At 42.1% G+C, this 13947-nt stretch overlaps 1 protein-coding gene across 14 annotated transcripts in view; it reads right to left on the bottom strand.

Moving 5' to 3' along the window:
* Positions 1 to 13947, bottom strand: part of BBX (BBX high mobility group box domain containing) — a 189098-nt gene that overhangs the window by 97954 nt on the left and 77197 nt on the right. For 9 of the 14 annotated variants that reach the window (XM_075908083.1, XM_075908164.1, XM_075908073.1 and 6 more), the window contains one exon: positions 4744 to 4813. The exons of 4 other annotated variants lie outside the window; for them this stretch is intronic. The gene's annotated coding sequence lies outside the window, so the exon portion shown is untranslated. Of the gene's footprint in view, positions 1 to 4743; positions 4814 to 12376; positions 12730 to 13947 lie in introns of those variants that run through there. One more of the 14 variants, XM_075908132.1, reaches the window with a different exon arrangement.

Here is a 13947-nt window from a genome sequence, read left to right as displayed (position 1 = left end):
TGTGTTTGTGAAAATGACAGACACACACACAGTGTGTGTGTGACAGAGATTTGCTTGCCAAGCTCCTGCCATCCCCTTCTCTCCATGTGGAGATAGGGTACAGGGGTGGAGAGTGGGGGAGGAACACCCTGATATCAGCACCCCCCTTTTTCTCCCTCCCTCACCCTGGACAGCAAGCAGGACGCTCCCAGGGGGGCAGTTCCAAGGCAGAGGGCAGGAACAGCATGACATTGGGTGGAGGGGCAACTAAGTGCCAGCGCTTGGTAGCTTCCTGGCCAAACCCTGGCAGAATCACCTGGCCAAACCCTGGCAGAATCACCTGGCAGAGGCTCCAACATCTACTGGTAGATCCTGATCTACTGGTTGGTGATCACTGAAACACCTGCCAGGGATAGTCTGGGTATATTTAGTCCTACTTCAGTGATGGGGCTGAGCTAGAAACCTCTTGAGGTCCCTTCCAGCTCTACATTTATATGATTCTATAGTATTAATGTGTGCATCATGGGTGTGATCCATTCAGAGTACATGCACTGCTGACAAGGGGAAAAGTGGGGATAACTGAAGTGGTACTCCAACCTCAGGGGCCCCAAAGGTGTCAGTAGCCAGGGTAAAAATGCTAAAATGTGTTTAAATAACTGTGTAACTGCAGATACAGAGGCAGCAGCGCAGGGGGTGGGGGTGGCTCCCTGGGAGCCAGTGTATGTAGGGAGCTGGTTTCCTGTGTGTACAAGAAGCCAATGTGTTAACCATGAAGGTTTACACAATTACACTTTCACATCTCTAGTAAAAAGCAACACGGTAGGGCTCCAGCACACATAATGTACAGGGGCCCAAAATTACTTTCAACAGGCCTGACTACACGCAATGCAGCTTTTATTATAAAATTCACTCAATTACTGCAGGAGCCAAGGGAACAATATACAGTTATAGGAGCAAGTGAAAGTATTAGCCTTTAATACGTTTTTAATGGGACATAAAATATTCTTGCACAATCCCAGTGTTTGTTATTATTTTCGCTTTCACCTTCAACTCATGTACAACAGATGAAAATACCAGTGTTAATAAACTATCATAATAACTGCCACCCACTGCTCTTTTGACAGTAGAAGCAAGATAAATGAATGTCTTTACAGTGTATTTAACCTGATTTTCTCGTCAATTAAGTACTGTTAGGCCATAAATTATAACACTGGAGCATTCTCACATCTTAAAAAAAAAAAAAAAAAAGGAGTAAATGAAAACACTCTGGATTCACTTTAAACAAGACAGATGCCCATAATCCGTATCGAGAGAAATATCCTGAGATGATCTTATATACATTCCTAGCTATGGTCAAACATAATAGCACAACCTAGCCTGCAAAAATCAAGCTGTCCCTGTCTCTTCTGTTTGTTTAAATGAGATAGCTACAAGACTCTGCTGATAGAATTACAGTGTGAAAAGCACTTGTGCCCATGAATTCGAATCCCTTGTCATATCTTCCCTAGTGGACTTTTGATGGGTGGTGGTATACTAATTAGCTAGTATGACACATGCAAGACTTAAAGTTTAATGTAATAAAGTAGCATTTTGTTAAAATGGACAGTTGCTCAAGTTAGGATACATTTGTTCTCAAGTTTGGTTTAAAATTTTGAAAAATTCAGATTAAAAAACAGAATGTAAACAAAAAACTGGAGATCAAACATTTTACAAAACATCCAATGAGCAAGCAAATTCACTCTCACTTATGCTTTCCTCCTTTACAGCAGAAAGTATTTTAAACAGATTTTTAGAGCACTGAATACTTTAGTTCAGAGCCTCTATTTAGCCACAGTAAAATTAACAAACTAAAAGGTTTGCTACTCTACCGTATTTTCCAGCGTATAAGGCTACTGGGCGTATAAGACGACCCCCTAATTTTTTAGTTAAAAGATAGGTTTTCGTCTTATACCCCAGCGCCCCTCCGCCTCCCCGGCTTTGCTCCCGGTGTCCCTGGTCTGCTGGAGACGGTCCCCAGCAGACCAGAGGCACTGGGAGCAAAGCCGCAGCAGCGGCGGGGTCCCGCTCCTCTGAGGCTTTGCCAGAGCAAAGCCTCAGAAGCGCGGCACACCGCCGCCGCTTCGGCTTTGCTCTCGGTGCCTCTGGTCTGCTGGGGACCGTCTCCAGCAGACCAGGGACACCGGGAGCAAAGCCTCTGAGGATGCCCCGGCAGCGGGACAGCCACGGCGCGCCTGGGCTGCCCCGCCGCCTGTATACCCAGCGTATAAGACGACGCCCGATTTTTGGGGGATTTTTTTAGCATCAAAAGTCGTCTTATACGCCGGAAAATACGGTACTTCTTTTTGTATGTGTGTAAAATACAGGTTTGGACCTCCCTGGTCTGGCATTCTCAGGACTTGACTGGTCCCAGATGAGGGATTTTTCTGGACCAAAGGAGGTCATTTCAGGCCCCCTACTACCGCCCCAACCTGTATTTGCAAAAGCATTCTGCCTCTTTTAACCACAATGAGCTGCAGAAGCCCCTTCTGGATTTATTAAAGCTCCAGAAGGTTGTGCAATGTCTGATTACACAACTTTCAGGCGCCACCTAGTGGTTTTCTTAACTCTTCATTTTTAAACAGAAAAATCTGTTACTTAGCACTGCAACATCAAGACCTAAAACAATAAGCACTTTTAAAAATTAAAGTATACACTTAAGCAGTCTGATGACTGAATTGAGGGCAGCATCTGCAGCATTTTGCAGGATCAAGCCTTTAAAAGATCTTATCTAGAGAAACCATTAAAAACAACAGAGAGCAAACCCTACAATTCCCTGAGTCCAGACATTTCAGCAACATAGGTTAACAATAATTAACCCATGTCCACTAGACAAACCCCATTTAATGCCTCTTCCTTACCATTCCCAAAATAGTAGCCAGTTCTAGGTTATGGAATGCTGTCTGGTAGCTAAGACCAGAGCCTAATTAAAGCTTTGGGGAACATACACCGAAGTCCCAAAGAGTAAGTACAACCCGATTCTATCCTGTGTGGATCTAGCATCAAACAGAGTAGACCACGAGGATTAGCATGATGATGGATGTTAGGAGAGCTAGGTTCAGTTCCAAACTGAGCCTTTGACTCAGAGTGTGACCTTGTACAAATCAAGTAGGTGCAAATTCTCAGTGTAATCTCTAATCTTGGATATATAACTTCAGGAGAAAAGGAGTTGAATGTTCGGCACCCAAAGTTTGATGCCTATTTTGAAAATTTAGACCTTAACTGTTTAGGATTTATTTTTCCATTTGTTAAAAAGAGGGGTGATACTTACTTACCTTTGGAAAGAACTTTGCTAGATTTATAGTAATATGTGTGTGCACGTGTGTCTGTGTGCACGTGTGTGTATGTATGAGAGAAATTAAAGTATACTGTTGCCAAACAGCTTGTGTTTTTTTCTAATAAAAACTTTTAGCTCCTGTGGCAGACTCATACGCTCAGAAAAAATAGTAATAGTGTATGATTGACTGAAGACCCAGGAGTACAGACAGCTAATTGACTGTTTACTTAACCAAAGTAGAGCGTCCACACTTCTGCTATTTCAAAATAACAGTTATTCCTCCAGGAAAGCAGGAGTTATTATTTCAAAATAATGTAGGGCTTAGAAGTGTGTACACTCCACTTATTATTTCAAAATGGGGAGGGGAGTAATTTTGAAATAACTCCCTAATGTAGACCAGGGCTATCAGAGCATCAGGGGTGGTATACAGAATAGGACAGTTAGGTGATCCACCCCGGTCTTCAAGCAGGCCAGTTTAGAGTCATCACAAGAATGGGATTGCATCCCTATCTTCAATAATAACCATTTATGGACTCATCCTCCATGAACTTATCTAGTTCTTGTCTGACCCCAGTTATATGTGGTCATCACCACATTCCAAGGCAATGAGTTACAAAGGTTAGTGGTACACGGTGTGAAGAATTGTCCCTAGTTGTATTGCATTGAGGGTTTATGCATGCACACCATGCGTCTGGAGTAATAGTAACCTCCAGGTCCAGATAAATAATCTCCTCTTCTTTGAGTGATGGTCCCTCTTGTATTTCATTGAGGGTGATTAATAAGCAGCACCCAAGTCAGAGGAACGTGCGAGGGTGAGGATGGCGTGGTTGAGTGGAGGACCACTGCACCAAAAGAGGCATCTGTGGTAGACGACTGCACCACAGAGTAGGTACATACTGAATTCCATGTGGCCACTCTACAGGTCTTGAAGCAACACACTGTGGAAGATGGCCATGGTTGAAGCCTGAACTCTTGTGGAATGGGTCCTCATCTGGAGCAGCGGATGCAGGTGCACCAACCAACAGCGTGGTGTAATGTGTCCCAAAATCCACTTAGAGTATCCGTAGAGATTGCTTGCCCTATTGGCCTTTGCTTTTTCCATTTGCCCCAGATTAAAATCCCTCTTTCCCAATTTAAGAGCAGAGTTGCATCTGAGGGCTTAGAAGAGCTGGTTCTAGATGGAACTCAGTTTGGTGCTAGCATTAAGTATTTCATTATTGAGACTCTCAAGCTTGCCTCACTCAAAATATAAAATGTGGCAAAGCCAAACCAACTGAGAGTCCCACATCAATCTTCTCATTGTAGATTATTCCCCAAGTAGGACAAAATTAAAATCACAGGAAAAGGTCATTGCTACAGAAAAGCTGAGGCAAACTGGGATAGTTCCATTGGCCACACTGTAGTTATGCTGGCACCAACTGAGGAACCTGGATCATTACAATTTGATTTACCTGCTTCTGTGTGAAGAGTCTGGGCAGCCTGGAGAACTAGTAGGATTATGACATCACAAGAGACTGAAACCTAAGCAAGCAAAAAGGAGAAGGGATTTTAGTCAGACTACTAAAAATAATTGATTTTTGTTTATATCATCGCCTATTTAATTCTCAGTTCCTAACACCCACTCAGATTAATAGTTCATTATGAAAGATTCATCAATTTTGCCACATAAACCAAGGGCAGAGAAAACTCCTACTACAGTTTTCCAACAAAACAGGTAAAACAAGATTTGATATTTCTGAGAGTGGAGGGGAAAATCCATTTCTTTTTACATCATGAAGCAGCAAAAGAGGAATCAACCCCTTTCCCCATTTCTGTTAGGGTCTTCCACTGTGTATTTGCCACATTTAATTACCTGGGCAGCGATGTAAAATCCTGTTTAAAATGTTAACTGGTTAAACATATAGTTTCACTGGTTAATCTGCTTTCTGAACATTCGGCCTAATTCCCTGGCATTCAAAAAACAACTGAAGCAAACAGAATAAAAGGAAAATCTTTAAACAACATCCAGGAAAGAAATACCAACAGATGCTTTTGCACCTCAATGGCATTGAAATAATAATCAGAATGGTCAATGATACATGATAGATTATTAAGCCCTCAAAGTGAAATTCACTCTTAACTACAAATGACAATTATGATAAACCCCTAAGTCAAATGAAAGCTCATGATACCAGCTATAATTCTACGTTTTGTTAGTCTTTAAGGTGTTACTAGACTATTTGGTGTTTTTAAAGTTTTTCCAGTTACAGACTAACTCGGCTACCCCTCTGAAGCTTTTGTACAAGGTAGGGATGTTAAATAATGGTTAATTGAATAGTCGATTAACCTCATGAATTCTTATTGGTTACTCGACTATTCTATAGTCCCTGGGGGTGGAACAGGCAGCCATTGCACTCTGGCCCCATTCCCGAGGAGCCCCCTGCCACTCCACACTGCTACCTCTGTATCAGAGGCAGCAGCACGGGGTGCCAGGTGGGATCTGGTACACGAAGGGAGCCAGTTTAACAGCCAGATTCCCTCATGGACCGGCTGCCTGTCACCCCGTGCTGCTGCCTCTGATAAAGAGGCAGCAGCACGGGATGATAACAGACCTTGTCCAGGGATGGGGCTGAGCTCCTGGACCTGGCACGAGCCAGAACTGAGTTGGGGTTGCCTGCCCAGTTGGTTCCTAATACATTTGAAATGCAGAGCTGCAGCAGTGGTAGGTCCCAGACCCAGTGAGAGCCAGGACTGAGCTGGGCTGCTGGACAGCCTGTTAAAAAAATATACTGGCAAGGGGGTGGGAAATGCATGTAGTCTATGTGTTAACCCATAAGCAAAAGATTACAGGTTAATTGACTACACTATTACACCCCTAGTACAAGGCCTGCAGTAATATCATAAGAATGAGTGGCACTGGTTAGCTCCTCACTCACACTGCCTGGAATAGTGATTTTACCACACCTCAGTCTACTGCCCTACTTTAACTGTATTAACTGATGCTGAATGTTCCCAGTACACTCAGGCAGCACGCACCTGCAGAAAGTGACTGCACTAGGCAAGCCTGAACATTTAATTGATGTCAGAGGCTGACATCAGCACACAGGTGCAGTGAAGCACTCCAGCTAAAAGGTTAACCCCCTTTCACTATTTTGGATATTTAATAATCCACACAGGTTCCTTTTTCTGTCTCTATTCTCAGGTATTTTACAGTCCTCGCTGCCTCGGTAGCTGAGAGTCTTTATAAAACCCAAGTTCTTTTTAAAGGGGGCACTCCCACCTGGACCTCTCAGAGCTAATAGCAGTTTGGAGACACTTCACATGTTTCTCTGAGTCCCACTGCTAATATTTGTGGTTTTACAATTGGCTTCCTTTTATAATAAAATGATTTCTTGCTCCCCTTTCACTGCTTCTAAGACTCAGTCTAACGGGAAACTGACTGACTGACTATACAAAGGCAACAGTGTACATAATTATTCACAGAGTGCTGTCAAATTTATGTAAAGCAAACAAACAAGCACTAGAGACTAATCTCTTTCAATTGTAATAATCATAGGTGTTTCTTGTAATGCTAAGAGATTGAAGGGAAAGCTGTCAACAGTGCTGTTGACAGCATACGTTTGCAATTTCTTTAATTCATCCCTTTCAATGCAGGGTGCAATTATTTATTATTCAGAAACCAATAGCACACCACATGTGCAGTAAATTTTCCAATATACAGGAATACCCAGGCCCTGGCTCTAAGCACATGCATTCTAAAGTTCTCATCTACTTATTGTTTTAGTATAAAACATACAATATGCCAAGGCCTCCTACTGGGAAAACACAGAACTAAAATCCACAGAGAAACCTGTATTAGAGACCATCTTTGTTAATCAACCACATGTCTGTAGAAATTATTCCACGATATTCCTAAATGTTTTGAATACCATTCTCTGTCTCCTTTACTAAAAAGCAATCTCTGTAAAGTAACACAATTTTCTTCTTCCTTTAAAAAAAAGTTAATGCCCTTTGCAGTAGAAGAATAGCTCCCATGTACAAGTTATATACAATACTAAATCTTTTGTAAGACTTAGGCCAGAAAAACCTAAGGGTATCTCTTGATGGATGTGTTAAAATGAGGTTTAAAAAAAAAAAAAACAGAAAACAAAACCAAACAAACCTAAAATCTCTATTATGGCAGATATCTGAGAAACTCAGGACAAAAGTCATACCTAAGGATATATTAACTTTGCACTCAGAAAGGAATCTGAATTAGCACGTATGAAATGTGGCATGCAGGTGGCACACTGGGATCATCGCTGACTGACCAACCCAAGGGCCAGACTGTACTAGTAAGGCATTATTTCAAGAGACACAGATAACTGTTGGATATCTTTAAAGGGCCTGCCTAGTCAGTCTGAAGCGGTTTGAGACTGTCCCTTTTCAAAAGCACAGAAAGCACGTAGCAAATGTTCCCAGAGAAAAAAAACTTGGCAAGAAAGAAAACTGAAATGGACAACTTTATTTGATGATGCCTGGAGACCACCGGTGAACTTTCTAGATGTCTTAGTATAAGAACCAAATCTTAGGTAGTCCACAGCAAGGCCAAATACATCGCAATGAAAGAGCCAGGATTTTGGTGGGAAGGTATACCTTTTTCCTCCAAAAGAGGCAGGCTACCGGGTGGCAGGTATGAGTAGGACAGAGATGGGATGTAAAAATATAAACATTGCTGGCCTAAGACTTTATTAATTTCAGCATTGCAGAGGATAAACTCCTCTCACATATGTACTATTTTTCCATTTTATTACAAGTCTCCAGAAGATCCATTCATATCAATGATATGCATTTGGGGAAGAAAGTACCCAAATTTAGCTGGTGTGAATTGGTTCTTTAAGAGAGGTTTTTAACAAAGGTCTTGCTTCTTTGCATGTGACCAAAGGTAAAATGGAATAAAGAGCAATTATTTTACTGAAATCAGACCCATTTTCTGCAAAAAAGGATAAATGTTAGCCCTCACATGCTTGAGAAATAGCTTTGCTTCCAGGGCCTCTTGAACTTGTGGCTTTACAAGTTTATTTAACTTTGTGTGTGTGTTTACAAGAACCTAAACAATCACGCCCTCGTAAAGTCTCTGTTCATATTTCCAAAAGGCTCATGAGAAGTGTCCCTTTCATGACACTGATGTCTGTCTTGCAAGGTGCTACCCTAGAAAACAGCAAGCTGTGCTGCCCTAGTGTTCAACAGCAGAATGAACTACACATGAACACCTGTTAAATTAAGGCATCTCTCATTACTCCACTCAGTGTATGATTTGAAACATTTGTTTTTTTTAGCAACAAACATTTGTTGTACAACTACAGGAGTTCTGTCCATTCACTGAACTGATTTGAGACAGTTTTATGACTGAAATCTAAGCATAGCTACATGTAAGTTACTGCACGATGGACAGAAAAACAAAACCTTAGGCCTCACCTACACATAGTCTTCCTTTAGTTTAAATATACAGTTCAGGATACTGTTACCAGATGGTTTAAAAAAAAAAATACCGGACACAGTCGGGGGGGAGCCAGTCGGGAGGGGAGCAGGGCTGGCCAGGAGCGGTTGGGGGGAGCGGGGCTAGCCGGGGGCAGGGACTGGCCAGCAGGAAGCAGAGCTGGCCAGAAGGAGGTTGGGGGAGTGGGGCTGGCTGGGGTGGGAGCAGGAGGGGGGGAACTGGCCAGCAGGGAGCGGGGCTGGCCTAGGCGCACACAGATCCCGGAGTGCTGCCCGTCCCACACATGGTCCCGGCGGGGCGCATGGGTGAGTCTGGCCCCAGGGATTCCATCCCGCTCCACTCCTCTATACTGCATAGTTGTGTACTGCCTGGCTGGTAGACACGCTCACGCTGTGTGACCGTGTGTACCAGCCAGGCAGTACGCAACTACGTACTGATACTCATGATAATAATAAAAACTTAATTCGAAAATACCATACATTTATATGTCCAGTATTTTCTCAATTTGTTTCCCAGACAGACAGCTCAAATACCAGACTGTCCGGTTCAAAACTGGACACCTTGCAACCCTATGTGTGGACACCTTATTTCAGTTTAAAGGGGGCTTTTTTCGATTTTGCTTAAACCTGGTCCTAACTGACTTGAAATGAAATAAGCCTAGTTTAAGCTAATAAGAGAGTCTCAACATAGCTTTTTTTTTGCACTGATTTAATTAAACTGCTTTTTTTTAATAAAAAAAATTGCACCTCAAATTACCCTGGCACAACTCTGCATGTAAGACAAACCTTATCTGCAAGAAAAATCAGTGGTTTAATTATAGTAGTTTAATAATAATACATGGCACTCTCCTGTAGAATCAGAACTTTGTTAAACATTTTTAAAGGTCCAATCTTTTTCCTCTGCTGTGGTCAGAAAGAATAAACACAACGCTACTCAGAATCTCGCAGGCCAAGATTAAACCGACAATCAGGTTAGTTCCATTCTGTTGATGATGACTTGAGAAAGTCAGGAGCTACTCATTGGAGGAGTAATCAAAAGCATCAGGAACCCATTACTCCCAACTTGGCCAGAGGTTGATGGGGGAAATGAACAGAGAAACCGCATGTTTTTCTCTTGAAAATATCTGAAGGCCTCAGGCTCCGAACACTTCATCACTTAAGTATCTAGACGACAATAAAAATCCCATTTAATTGGTTAACTGGTTAAATGTAGTGTCTAACTGATTAAAGGGGAGGTGTGCAGGGGGGCTGCTCACAGGTTATGCTTATCATGGACTGCTGGAGCAACCCTACCTGAGGCAGGCCCTGTGGGTCTGGAACAGCCACCTGCCAGCAGAGGAGAGCTGATCTAGCTCCCACTGGTTAACCGTATCCAGTGAGGCTTACTGGTTAACCATTGCATCACTACTTCATACCAGTTGAGATGGCTGAACAATGAGAAAACAGCATCACTCTTTATACATGGTTCTATGACAGTACATATGAATTAGCTAATGTTCAAAGCAAAGAAGCAGATTCATAAAACTGGCTTTTCATATAGTTAAAACTGTACTTTTGAAAAATCTGATTATTCAACAAGCATCTCTTGACCGTAAGGCTGTTGGAAAAGTTAAGAGGAGAGTGAAAACATGATTGTCTGTACAGGCTCAAAAAACTAGGAGGCAAGTAAAAAACCATTGAAAATCAGAAGAATTTGATTCAGGCACAATAGTAACTGTAATGCCACCAACTTAAGACTTAAGCCCATTAAAAGGACCGAAGTAGAAGTGCACCAGACAAATTAAAATGGCATCTAGCAACATGCAGAACACTTTTTTGAAATGGAAAGACATAAAACTTCGTGGATTCTTTCACTGGTCCAGCGGTACCATTTTTCAACACAAAATTGAGGAGAATTCCACTAGGTATGTAAATGTATGTATTATCTGGTAGAGATGTCAGCATGCAGATGATTACACGATTAACCGATAAGCCTGGGCTTATCGGTTAATCAGATCAACTACCCACAACACCCCCCTTGCTGCCTCTGTACCAGAGGCAGCAGGGGTGAAGGGAGGATGAAGGAGAGCCAGTGCCCATGGGGAGAAAACTTTTAAGCCTGCTCCGCAGAACCACCTGCCGCGCCCCCCGCCTTGCTGAGCCCCACAGAGGCAGCAGCTCAGGGGACCCAGTTAATATTTTAAGCGGGATTTTACATCCCTACATTCTACAGAGAGAGGGATCCAGAGGTCACACTTGTAAGCCCTCAGGGGCTCCCCAAACCACCTGCTATTACACATCACAATGAAATGAACAAGGTCCTCAGGTTCTAAGAATGACTAATACAATTCATGCCCCTAAACGGCAGTTAGTTGAGCATGGGAAAAAAAATATGCACACAGAATTTCTTTTTCTACCCTAGAAAGCAGTCTTTGCTACCATGGTCTGCAGCTGCTGCAAGCAAGGGAAAGGCTTTTTCAATTAGTCAATGGAGAGCTTGTTGCCATAATGCCGCCATAAGGGCATGAGTCATAGTAATGAGATCAAAGTTCAAGAGGAAGGTTTGTAGGCTGGTGACATTTCTAAGGTATTTACTATTTTAAAGAGCCCAATTATAGCCATCAGGTGTGGTTTTTTTTTTTTTTCCTCCAAAGTCAGACCACAGTCCAGGAGCACACTATGGGCCTAATCTTGCTTAACCCACACATGCAAGAAAGCCCTGTGTTTTCAGTGAGATATTTGCCTGAAGTAAACTGGAAAGCTTGGGTAAGACAGGCAGCATTTGGCAGTAAGCCAGGGCATCACCTCATCTCCACTCTAATAAGTCTCCCCTGATTGTAAGACTGCAGGCTTAGGAGCACCACCTCACTCCCCATCTGCTGAGACAAACACCCTACTATCAGATTTGCTGAGAGTTAGTTTAAGGTTGTATTTTTTAAAATAAAATTGGGGGGTTGAGCAACCAAGACCAGACTTGGGTACAGGGTGGCTTTCTGAAAACCCACACAACAAATACTGCAAGTAACATGTAACTAGACAGCACTGCATTTTCAACTTTCAAGTCCTTATTTTTAAAAACAGTGATACAAACCCGCAGATATTGTACATCAGTGTTTCTCAGCCAGTGGTACGAGTACCCTTACGGGCACTCGAGAGAAATCAGGGGGGAATGTCAATACAGCTGAAATGTGGAGAAAACTGAATTTTTGTTTTAAGTTTTACAGCATGTTATTATTTTTGTACTTTTTACACCCCAACATTTCATCACCTGCCTGGCTACAAATGTAATGACAGAAAAAAAATGTGTGTCTGAAAACTGTAGATATTGGGGGTACTTTTTTTTTAAAGGGGGTACTTATAATTTTTTTTTAAAAAGGGTACTTTATAAAAAAAGGTTGAGAAAAACTGTTGTACATCACCACAACCCCAGTGAATTCCATGGGGCTACAGGTACGAAACTGGGCCAATATTATTTACTTATTTATTAAAAAAAAAAAAGGCAAATCATTCTTGTCATTGTTTTGATGGGAAGAGGTTACCATCTCTCTTCCCCTTAAGATTCTCCAGCAACTACTCCAGGAAACTATGTTCATAGAACATTTTTAAAAGAGATATTATTACACTTGAAAAAGACTTCTAAAGACTCACCTACTCCGCCCCAGAAGGAACACCATCAATACAGAAGATAGCATAATCCTAACTACATTCCCCTAGAAGTGCTCCATTCTGGAGGAGGTTTTCCAAGTTAACAGACCAGAGAACCTCTGCTGCCCTGTACATTGTGATCTAGAATGTTTCCAGTTAACTATTCTAGAGCTCTTGTCTACATGGAAAATAGAGCCCTGCCCCAGTGGAAGAGTCAAATTTCATACTGAAACTGAAAAACCTAAACACAAGGGCTGCGTCTAGACTGGAAAGTTTTTCCACAAAAGCAGCTGCCATAACTTGCCAGCTGTCTACACTGGCTGCTTGAATTTGCGCAAGAACACGGACGATCTCATGTAAGATTGTCAGTGTTCTTGCAGAAATACTATGCTGCTCCCGTTCTGGCAAAAGCCCTCTTGCGCAAACGCTTTTGTGCAAAAGGGCCAGTGTAGACAACGCGGTATTGTTTTGCGCAAAAAAGCCCCGATGGCAAAAATGGCGATCGGGGCTTTATAGCGCAAAACCGCGTCTAGATTGGCACGGACGCTTTACCGAAAAATGTACTTTTGCGGAAAAGCGTCTGTGCCAATCTAGACGCTCTTTTCCGCAAATGCTTTTAACGGAAAAACTTTTCCGTTAAAAGCATTTGTGGAAAATCATGCCAGTCTAGACATAGCCAAGGTTCATAATAATGAGGATTAGTCTCTTTGTTGAAATGGGCTCTTTTTATAACACCAGACAAACCAATTACAAGAAAGACACTATTTGCTCATCTGGTCAGAACATGTAAGTGCATTGGGGAAAGGGAAAAACAGATTCACCTGAAAGTTTTCCTCAAACAAACTTCTGTGTACTTGAGATGCTATAACAAGATGCTTTTTAAAAAAAGCTCCTCACACATACACACAAGGCCTTCTAGTTTGTACCTGGAGCTTAAGTGTCACCTCAACAATAGTAATGGCCTTATAATTAGCGGGACTTCTCCCTATAATACATGCTACGCCTTGTAGTAAGGCTTGGATCCAAAGTATTGTTTTCTATGTATGCTAGCACTCACCATGTACTACATGCTTTCCAAACTCTCAAGGACAGGCCCTGCTGCAAGGAGCTCACAGTTCACTGAATTCTTAAACAGTCTTACTAGGGATGTAATAAGTGGTTTAAAAATGTAACTTTGTAACCGCTAAAAATCCTAGCGGTTATACATGCTGTAGGATCTGCAGTATAATAAGCTTTACACTGTAGAGCAGTGGTTCCCAAACTTTTTGACATGGGGACCACTAAATCCATTCACAAGCTTTTGGAGGACCGTTAACATTCATTTGCATATTTGCATATTCATTAAGCAAATGATGAATATTCAAATATGTTGTTTCTGGTCCTCCCGAAGCCCTCAGTGCCAGCGTTAGCAAAGCTTTTGATACAGTCACCCACAATATTCTTGCCAGCAAGTTAAGGGAATATGGATTAGATAAATGGGCTGTAAGATGGATAGAAAGCTGGCTAGATCAGGGTTTCCCAAACTTTTTATTGTAGTTAAAACCCGTTTTTTTTAGTACTGTTTTTTGCAGCCC

Source organism: Pelodiscus sinensis, chromosome 1, assembly GCF_049634645.1.
Source record: "Pelodiscus sinensis isolate JC-2024 chromosome 1, ASM4963464v1, whole genome shotgun sequence".
NCBI classification, from domain to species: domain Eukaryota; kingdom Metazoa; phylum Chordata; order Testudines; family Trionychidae; genus Pelodiscus; species Pelodiscus sinensis.
The sequence above is the reverse complement of the archived record's forward strand: the minus strand, read 5'-3'. Positions and strand labels throughout refer to the sequence as shown.